This window comes from Lolium rigidum, chromosome 4 (genome assembly GCF_022539505.1).
Source record: "Lolium rigidum isolate FL_2022 chromosome 4, APGP_CSIRO_Lrig_0.1, whole genome shotgun sequence".
NCBI classification, from domain to species: domain Eukaryota; kingdom Viridiplantae; phylum Streptophyta; class Magnoliopsida; order Poales; family Poaceae; genus Lolium; species Lolium rigidum.
This window is the reverse complement of record NC_061511.1, coordinates 173617018-173628011: the sequence shown is the minus strand read 5'-3', so window position 1 is coordinate 173628011 and position 10994 is coordinate 173617018. Positions and strand designations below refer to the sequence as shown.

The window sequence follows — 10994 nt, the reverse complement described above, 5'->3', positions numbered from 1 at the left end:
GAGGTGCTCATAGGGGTAGGGTGTGCGTGCGTGCGTTCATAGGGGTGTTTGTACGTGCGTGTTTGTGAGCGTCTGCGTTGTACTGTGTTCTAAAAAAAAAAGTTAGATTGTACCAACCAGGCCAACAAAACACCCACACATCACCGTCCGCAGCCACTGCCGAGTGGGCCCGGGCCCACATGTCATCCGCCCAGCCCCCACCGCCATTTTAACTACTGACTGACTCGTTTTCCCTTTGTCCGTTCAGACCGACGGCGACCCCACCCCGCCCCGCCCCCTTCTTCCTCCGTCTTCACCGAAGCCGCCCTTTCTCCCCTCCAAGCTCTCCCCAACTCCAGCTCGCCGTCCTCGCCCGACCTCGCCCAGCCCCCGCGACGCCCGGCGCTTCCCCGCTCGATTGCTCCCCTCCCGCGCCGCACTGCCCCGCCGGATTGGAGATCCGGATCCCCGCGCTCCCGGTAAGCCCTAATCCCGCCCAATTTGATTCCGCCGAGCAATCGTCCAATTCCCGCGTGCTCGCGGGCCTGGGTTGAGCTGCCTGAGCTAGTGGGAGGTGTTCCTTCGTTCGGCGCGCGGTCTGACGTGCGGGGGGTGATCCGCCACGAGGGTTTGGGGCGCGGGATCCGGCGCTGCTCGGCGGCGTCTGGGGCGGTGGCGGTGGTGACGGGAGGGTTCCTAGAGACGGTTGGTGCTGGATTGCGCTGGAATTGGTGGGATCTCTGCTGAGATCCGACCGGTGTGGGTTGAGCTGGCTGGCTGGATCGGTAGAGGCTGCGCTGGAGTGCTCTCGTGGCAAGCTTCATTTGCTCTGAATCTAGGGAATTCTTCATTGTAGTGTGATGCCCTGTCAATTGGCTGCGGGGTTTGAGCTTTGGTAACGTCTGCATTTAGGTCGTCACTGTTGGACGTTGCATGGATCCATGGATCACGGGATGTTTGATTCCCTTGCTAGCTAGCTCCAAGAACTTCGGATAAAGTCGCTGCGTCGTCTTTTTCCTAGTTGTAGAGTGCCTTGGTGATGCTGTTTGCCAAGTGGTCCTTGAGTGGTACTAGAGATCTTCAGTGGGAGATGCTAGTGTTTCTGTTGAGCTTTGCTTTGCTTTGCTTTGTGCATTGCATTGTCAGTATGGCGTCATTAAGTGGATTCGGCAGTTACTATTAACTAGAAGCCGAATGTTGAACAAACAAATTTTGTGTCACACAACGTGGCCCCTGTGCAGATTTTTGAAGACTTATGGAAGGGGTAGAGCTTATGGCATTTATTAGTAGTGTACTGTTGCATTTACGGGGCATGACACGTATAATTTGACAATATTAATTGTTTCCTGATTTATATACGATTAATCCGTCACAATGCAGTTAGCCTTCTTTGCTGATTATGTCCTATCGGTCAATATTATTAGGCAGAAAGCTGCTGTTTAGGAAAAGCTAATTGAAAACATGGAATAAAGCAAAATATCACACACTGGATTTTTTTATGTAAATAATTAAGTGGGGATACAAATAAATTCCCATTTTCTTTGGTCAAAGCGATATTTTTTGTTCCTTACTTTGTACTTGGAGTGTACTATGCAACTTGATGAAAAGATATATGGTTTTACGTGTTATTTACTGCTCATGATCTTCTGTATTGACAGGTATTTCTGTGATTTGAGCTTTGTCGCTGCTTCTCTGGCGTTTGAGCTCAATGGTTGCAAGATTAGTCTTTTGCAACTTCTTGTACTCATGTTGAACTTGTTAGGGGCGTAAATTTGCCAGAACCAGGTTAATGGCATCTGGTACAAAATCAGACTTGTTGTCTGGTAGCCCTGATGGGCATGGATACTTCAGTGGACCACGCGGGCCATATTCAGCTGCTTCATTGGAAAGGTCAGGAAGCTTTCGTGAAGGCGGCGATGGTTATGCAATGTTTCCAGTATCGAAGCTCATCGAGATCACCAGCAGTTGATTCTGCTACCCTGCTTCAGTCCCTTGCCATGGAATTAAGAACAATAACTTTGGATCAGAAAGCACCTCGGTTAGATGTAAAAAAATCTGTAAGTTCCATGTTTGGAATTTCCCCAGAAGAGTCAACATCAACTCCATGTATAGGAAGGAACTTTCCTAATTCTGTTGAAGAGATCAGACGTCTGAAGAGTAATATTAACGATATGTCAAACAAAGCTAGGTACTATTTACCACTCTCTACGCTGTGTTGTGAGATGCATGGAACTCTAAAATGCTAGTATTGATTAGTTTGTTGGCAAATATATCCATTTTAAATGCATCATTTATTTGCACTAGACCTGTCTTCTATCATACTGATTTTGCTGTATTAGGGAACAGTTTGTGGGCAGACAATGTGCATATGGATTATTATGTGAACTTGACATTAATGAGAAACTATGAAGTAATTATTCAGTTGCGTGTGTCTTTGCAGGGAAAGAGCTAGAGCTTATGGTGCTGCTGTAGCGAAGATCGATAAATATTGTCCTAATATTTCACGAAAGCGTTCCCGTGGAGATGGTTCATCTAGTGAACGATCTACTGCATCTCTGTCTGGAGGATTTATATCCAGGACTGTTCCTCAAGGCCATCTAAATGCAGATGATACAGAACTTGGGCCTCAAAAAGAAGAGAGGACAAAGAATGCTGTACAAAATAGGAGATTACGTACATCAATGACAGAGGTTGTGGCTTGCATGTGTTAAGTTTTATTTAACTTTTTGCGTGTCATTATATCTCCTTTTCTGCTGAACAGCTCTTAATAGGTTGTTGCCAGTCTTCGATATAAAGGAATTTTGTGGCTGTATGTTGGCTACTCAGTGCATATGTTTCTTGCTGCTAAGCCATACCTCTATTAACTAACTTGTGTACCAAATTAGGCCTTGCTTTAAATTGGCTTTCTCTCTATTTTATCACGTGGTTTAGCTATTGGCTCTAGTACATTGAATGTGACATGCTTTTTAATTGTCATTGTTAACTTGCACGTGATGATATTTCTTGTGCATAGAAATCATATGATCTGCCAGTTTTGTTTGACTCATTGTGGTCCTTCATATATTTGCTGAATTTACCAATTCGATTGTTCTTTTAATTCACACAACTCAACCTATTCTGGTTTACTAGATGGATGCAAGAACCACAAGTCTGTCAAGGGGGCTGGGGCTTATTGATAGAAGCTCAGATCCTGGGAAGCTCACAAATGGTGGTCCAGTAGTCCCCGAAGAGAAAAGTAGAGGCTTGGCAACTAGTATTGATGGTTGGGAGAAGCCAAAGATCAAGAAGAAGCGTTCTGCCATTAAGGTAGATGTTTCATCAGCTGGCACTTCACGAACCGCCGATGTAGACCGGGAGCAGAAACAAGGCACACAACACAAGTTCAGCAGTGATGCTAGAGCAAGAATGGGAAGTTCCCCTAGTTTCAGGTAAAAGACTCAGTATCATTCTTTAATCCTTGTATTTCAGTGCACTGATTCTCTATTGATTCAGAACTTCATTCCCTGCACGTTCTTCAAATTTAAGCAATGCAACCAAATTTAATAGGAAATCTTGTCCATCGTCAGTTGATATTTAGTCAGCACTATTGTGTTCTTGTTCTGGTGTTAATTGTGTGAAACTGAATTTGCAGGTTGGGAACTGCTGCATCTGTCTCTGCCGCTGGTAAAGCAGACTTGCTTTCTGCACAAAATGGTCTTGTTGGGCGATCCTTGAATAGGAATGACCAAGACAGCAGTTTCCATCCTACCAACAGAAGGGATCGTCAAGTTGCTTTAGATAAGGAAATGTTGAATCTAAAAGCTATTAACAAGTAAGATCTGTTCCCCTACCTTTCACTCTGTAATCCTCTCATCTCAATTCATCAACTTTGTCGTTTGACTGATGTAGCTACCTCCTGTGTAGAGACTTAACTTTTTCTACCATATATGTGCTTCCTTTTCTAGTAAAAAAGGCATGGTATCTAAGGAATTGATTTTTTCAGACTTAGCGAAGATGACTCTGGTGCTAACACCACATCAGTATCAAAGGCAAACGGATCTGCTAGGGGACCCCGATCAAATTCTGGTTCGTTACTGAAGTCATCTGCAAACATTCATCGACTACAAGCTAATCCTGATGATTGGGAACATCCTTCTGGCACAAATAAGTTGAATTCCGCTAGTGGATCTGGCAATTCCAAACGTACGAAGTCTGCACATTCACTATCCCCTCCCGCTCAGTGGGGTGGGCAGAGACCTCAGAAGATATCCCGTTCAGCAAGAAAGTCAAATCTAGTCCCCCTTATCACAACCACTGATGGGGCATCAGCATCAGGTTCATTGGAAAGTCCATCCATCAGTGAACAGTCTGCAGGGTTGCCCAGGCGCGCATCAATAAGTGGCCCAAATCAAGCCAAACGGGGAGACCATGGGCTCTCAACTGGATCTGAAGGAGACGAGTTTGGATTTGCTGAGAAAAAGTTAAGGGATAAAACCAAAAGGACTGGTGAACTTGATGACGGCCACAGTGGTTTTCAAAAGATTGCAATGCTTGGGCATCCTTCCAAAAGGAACAAGTTATCGGCTGATGAGGATACTGGAGATGCTTCACGGAGACAAGGAAGGATTGGGCGTAGTTTTACTCCAACCAGGCCCAGTACCCCTGCATCACTTGACAACCTTGAAAATGCTCCGACGACAAAACAAAGAAGTGTTAGGACAGTATCAGAGAGAAACGAAAGGTGAAATTCTTCCTGAACTAACCAGCAGCCCTTTGAAATAGCAGCTGAGTGATATTCTTACAGTGAATTTCCTGTGCAGTAAATCTGGAAGACCACTGATAAAAAAGATATCGGAACGAAAAGGCAATGCACGCCCTAGACATACAAGTAGCACTGTGCAGTCGGATTCTCCTGGTATATGCCCACCACGTTAGTGTTGTTAGTGTTCAAGTGTTCTTTATGATTCTAGTGTTCTTTCTTTCTGCTGACCTTATTTTATTGACCTGTCAGTGCAATCAGAAGATGATCATGAAGAGCTTCTTGCCTCAGCAAATGCTGCTCTAAGTAAGTCTATACTATACTTCTGAAGTTCTAGGATTTATCTTCGTTTTAGGAGGTCTTTGGATGATGTTTCTGCTTGTTTTCAGGGTCTGCTTATGCAAGTCCATTCTGGCGGTTGGTTGAACCTTTCTTCTGTTTTCTGACCACGGAAGACATAGCCTACCTAAGTCAACAGGTATTGCAGGATTATCTTATTTTTATCTAAAGACTTATCCTTTGCTCGGTGGTTTCTTGATTAATACTTCAATTGGTTAGATACATTTGCCAGATGACTCTGCTGCAAGCAGGTCAGTCGAAGGAGATGAAAGTCAGAAATGCAAGGTACTCTATTGTACATCTAAGATAACTCCTTTCATTACCGTACTATAAAAAGTTGTATGCATTTTTGGGTAGTTAACTACCATATATAGTCAATTTCAAAAAACTACCATATATAGAAGTCATGGAGCGCATTCACTGTTTCTCTGCATCATTAATGCATATCTTATTTTCTTCTGGTCCAGCTTATTTATACCGAGATTTTCCCATTTACAGGGTAGCCTTGAATACATTTCAGAGCCATCAACTCCGGCTGCTAGCAACAAAGATGACCATAGTGCTCTTCTAAATGGTTATACTCTGAATGGGATGGTCAATGATGCAGACATTTCCTGGGGAACAAGCTGCATTGAGCCTATCCTGGATCAACTTGTCCAAGGAATTGATGTGCGAATTGGTGGTTCAGTTGGCCAAAGACTTATTCAAGCTTGGATAGATGAAGATAAGGTTGATGATATAGCCAACGACATTTACAGAAGCGAAGAGTGCCCATTCGATACACATGAAATTCATTTTGATGAAGGAGGATGGAAATCTCATTCAGAAGGTTACAAGTTGGAGCCGTTAATGAATTATGAAGCCGCAGGAAATTGCCCTAATGGTTTAATGTTGGGATCTGATTGGAAATATCATGATGAAGTCTCTAACAAGAACAGTAATGTCATGGAAAAAGCCAAGGCGTGGCCTGAGTTTCAGTACAGTGAAATGTGCCTCAGTGATAGGATCATCATCGAGCTAAGTGAAGTGGGTGTATCTATTGAACCTGTGGTAGGTCTCTTCTCACTATTACAGTAGCAATTTGTTTTTGCTACGCTTTTCAGGATTTTATGTTGCTTATTATCTTGATATCTTCCCATGTGGATTTTGTACATTTCCATGCATGATCTACTTAGTAGTTTTGCTTAATCATATAATAACCTTGGAGATTGCCTTTAGAGTTTGGCCCAGATATTCATTATGAAATGTAGAAGATGCATATCACATATGCCTACAGTCATCTTAAATTTGATAGGACGACTGCTTGTTGAGATAGTAATATGATAAATAACGGAGGCAAATACATAATTAAATTTTATTAGCATTTGAATACAGGTCTACGTGTTTAGCTCTATTCTTTAAATAAATTATGTGTAAATTGTACTGCTTAAATGTGAGCATATAGTTAAATTCTGAAGTCTTGTAACTATGTCCTCTTAAGATAGGAATAATTAATTAAAAAATTAAAAAGAAAGATATAAATAATTTAAATTTATCGTGAGTTCATACACTGGCTTTTGACCCTTATAGCCTCATGTTAACTCATTAGTGTGTGCCCTGGATCTTGGGCGAAACACATGGTACTATCCTGTTGCTTAAATCATTTGGAGAATATATGTACTACCTCTGTCCATAAATAGATGTTAAAAGTTTGTCTAAATTTGAATGTATCTAGCCACAGTTTAGTGTATAGATACATCCGAATTTAGACAAATCTTTGGCATCTATTCGTGGACAGAGGGAGTATTGAAGTTGAGAGAACGGATAGCATACGACCAGTCTCCATGAAGCTTCAGCATGAAATACAAAATAGTTTGATGTCTTTGTGGTTTCTCTGTAAACTGTTAAATATTACCCGAAACTTTGATTTCATTTTTCAACATCTCTTAGTTTTATCAAGTTTCAGTGCGAAACTTTTCTTATAATTTTGACTGTCTCGTTACCATTCCAGCCTGATCTTGCACAGAGTGAAGATGAGGATGTCAATGCTGAAATCTGCAAATTAGAAGGCCAACTTCATAAAGAGGTATTAATAACTATATGCATGCGCACATTCCTTTACCAAATTGTACCACTATTTTGAGTGTCAAGTTAATTATAGTTTTTTATGGTGTATAAAAGGTTGTGGAGAAGAAAAAATTACTAGCGAAGTTGGATGGAGTGGTAAGAACCGAGAAGGAGTCTCAGCAAAGGTATTGTACACCATTTCTTATGTGTTGTGAACTATTTCATGAGTTTCAAGTTCTTATATCTACATGGTTCACCTATACCAGGGAATTTTCGCGACGCGCTATGGAGAGACTTGTGCTGATTGCTTACGAGAAATACATGGTAATAATTCTAAAAAATCACAAAGATACATCTGCTTCTTAATTTCATGTTGGGTTATTGGCTAGGGTGCACCGGTTTGTAGTTTACTAGTAGTTACCAATAAGTTCGTATGTCATCCTAATTTTGTTCTACTAAGGTTTCTGGAGTCTAATGTAGATATTTCCTAATATTGAAGGTTTTGTGATGATGCTATTTTTGAACTTTTCCTGGATTTTTAGTTATCATGATTTATATTTTCATCAAGCATTTGCTGGCTATGATCCGATGACCTTTGCTTGCTTTGTAGACTCATGACCATTATGTTTGGATACTCTATTAAATGATTACTATTGTTACTGCCAATCTACAGGCTTTCTGTGGTTCAAATAGTTCAAGCAGCAAAAATGTTAATAGAGCTGGCAGAGATGCTGCCCTCAGTTTTGTTAAACGTGCAATAGCACGTTGTCATATCTACGAGGAGGCAGGAAGAAGCTGTTTTGATGAGCCCCCTTTCAAGGATATGTTTGTATCAGCAACTTCTCACCGAAGAGACCCAGATTCTACTTCACAAGGTATGGTGGTCAACATTGAACACTTGTACTTTATATTATATTAACTATAAAGCACCTGTGGTTTGGAAAAACGAAATTAGCATTTGAGTACATCATCAATTATTATCTTTGCAGACAATAATACACCACCAAAATCAGTTCAAAGGCCAAGTGCAGCAGATGCTTCTCGAGCGAGCAGTCACCTGTCGGATCTGCCATTTGCTAAGGAGGATCCGTGGACAAATAATGTGAAACAAAGGGAATTGTTGCTTGATGAGGTTGTGGGTAGCATAACCGGAGGAACTCTTAAAGCTTCTGGCCTTGGGACTTCCCTTGTTAGCAGCAATACAAAAGGAAAGAGAAGTGAGAGAGATAGGGAAGGGAAGGGGCACAACCGAGATGGTAGTAGATCTGGGCGACCGCCGTCGTCCAATGCAAAAGGGGAACGGAAGAACAAAACAAAGCCAAAGCAGAGGACAGCCAACATATCTGGTCCTGTCAGCAGTGCTCTTCCGCGGGATCCACAGCCACGGCCACAGCCACAGCCGGAGACCAAACCAACTACAAGCAGAAGCAAGGGCAGTACCTCAGCTGCCACTAGACGCGATGAACCTGTGAATCCTGCAAATGATTCAGAAATACCTGACTTATCTAACCTCGAGCTGCCAGGAATCGACGGTGATTTCGGCGGCTGGTTAAATAATATAGACGACGATGATGGGTTCCAGGATCTCGACTTGATGGGCCTCGAGATCCCCATGGATGACATCAACGAGATTAATCTCATGATATAGGCCCACATAGAAAGCTTGATATAGTGCACAGGTAACAGGTGATTTTCTCAAGATAACCACCAACCCCAGCAGGTTTAACACCAGGCCTGATAGGCTCCAGGTAGATTTTTTTGTTTTTTGTTTCGATAAAGTTACTAGAGAACCTCCATGTCCCCTGTCTACAACCCCCACGTTTTGTACCAGCTCGCAGCTCGCCTCCCTCCCTTGTACAATACGTTATACTGTACTGTACATATCTATTTTGGTGTTGTACAAGGCAGGATGGCCAGCTGCTCCATTTATCCCAGGTGTACTCAAACGGCTGTATATATGTCCCTCGTGCTAAAATAAAGCGATGTCAGTTATAGCTTTATGTTGCCATCTGTTGGCATTTTGTTATGGTTTGCTGTCTGCCGCAACGGTTGGCGCACGCCTTCGTTGCTACCTGGCAGGCCTATTTTTCTTCGCTATTTTGGAACGTCCCTCTACATGGCTTCGTCATGGTAGCAACGCAGAGAGATTTAGTACACGTTCGCTCTGTTCTGTCGCCTGCTTCAGTGTATGTGACTTGTCACTTGGTCCCATTTCGTTATGCTAGACGATGTGATGGGACGAAATCCAATCTTGAAAGCCTTGATATATCAAGGTCGAACAATTTGATGATGGCTAAATATAGCTTAATTATCCGGCTTTAATTGCAAAAGATACCGAGTTGAATTAGTATATGAATAAACCACCATATCTTATGCTAATAAATGTAAATATACACACCCCACTTTAGCAACTTCCTAGTAACGGAAGGGTGTGGGAGGTGTGAAGCACTAACTTTAGTTTTGACAGTTAGTGTACAAAGCCGTTACAAGCTAGGTGCGGAACGGAAACGGCAGGAGAGGACGTGACGGCAAGGTGCAAGGTGTTCGCACGGACGGGACGTGCGTGCGTGCTGTTGGGTAACGGCGCGCCGCGGCCAACCAACCCAACTCCAACTCCAACTGGAGAGGCACGCACAACACATTGATTCAGTGATAATCGCAACCACACCTGAACGAACTCGGCAACAGAAAACACACCACCGAAATGTGGCCACCGATGGATCGAAACGACCAAACTAATTCGCAGGAAAATAGTTCATCCGACGGTTTTTCGTTTTGCAACTTGTTCTAAATTAAGAAGAAAAATAAACAAGAAGCTAGCTAGATTCTAGCCGGGGGATTGGGCACGAGAATTCGAGATCAACAACAACAAGTAGCAGCAGCAAAGGAGTTGAGCGGAACTTGCATTGCAGCGATCTACTTGTCTGGATCGATCCTGGCCGTGGGCAGGGCGGGTGCGCCTGCGCCGGTGAGCGAGGCGACGACGGAGGAGTAGACGGTGCCCATGTGGCGCTGCACCTCCTCGGCCACCATCTGGCGCATGGCCGCCTTGAGCCACGGGTTGCGCTCCAGCCTCGCGCGCTCGCTCTTGACCCACTCGTCCTGCGGGGGTGGCGGCGGTGGGGGCGGCAGGGGCGGGGATGGCGCCGGGGGAGCCTGGGTGACGGCGGTGGGGGCGGCGATGGCGAGGGATCCTGGCAGGCCGAGCGAGAGCGACGTGGGCGGGTCCTCCGGATTGGGCGCGAGGGTGTTGCCGACGCACTGGCGCTTGGCGTGCGGGAGCGGCGCCACCGAGCCCTCGCTGTCCTCGTCGTCTTCGTCTTCGTCGTCGTCCTGCTCCTGCGTGAGGTTGAGCGAGGACTGGAACGACACGGCGGGCGCGGCGGGCGCAGGGAAGGGGACGGCGGCGAAGGCGTTGCCGGCCGCGGCGGAGAAGGCGCCGCTGCCGTTGTTGTTGTTGGCGGCGTTGGCGGCGGCCCTGCGGTTGCGGCGCAGCGTGGAGTTCCAGTGGTTCTTGACGGAGTTGTCGGTGCGTCCGACGAGCAGCTTGGCGATGCTGGCCCAGCGGTTGCCGAGCCTGGCGTGGGCCGCGACGATGAGCGCGTCCTCGTCGGGCGTGAAGGCGCGGCGGTGCACCCCGGGGCTGAGCTGGTTGCACCAGCGCAGGCGGCACGACTTGCCCGACCGGCCCGGGATCTCCGCGCCGATCACGCTCCAGTTGCGCGCGCCGTGGCGGGACACCGCGTCCCGCAGCAGCTCGTCCTCCTCGGGGCTCCACGAGCCCTTGATCCTCCCGCCGCCCCCGTGCGCCGGCGGGGCGACGTCGCCGGGCACCGTCATTCTCGTCGGCTTCGGTTTCTCTCTGTCGGTGTGGCACATGTGGATGGGTGGA

The 10994-nt window shown here is 45.4% G+C and overlaps 1 pseudogene; it reads left to right on the top strand.

Annotated features, from left to right (window-relative positions):
* Nucleotides 1–333: 333 nt before the first annotated feature.
* On the top strand, nucleotides 334–9102 carry LOC124706354 (annotated as a pseudogene).
* Nucleotides 9103–10994: the final 1892 nt, after the last annotated feature.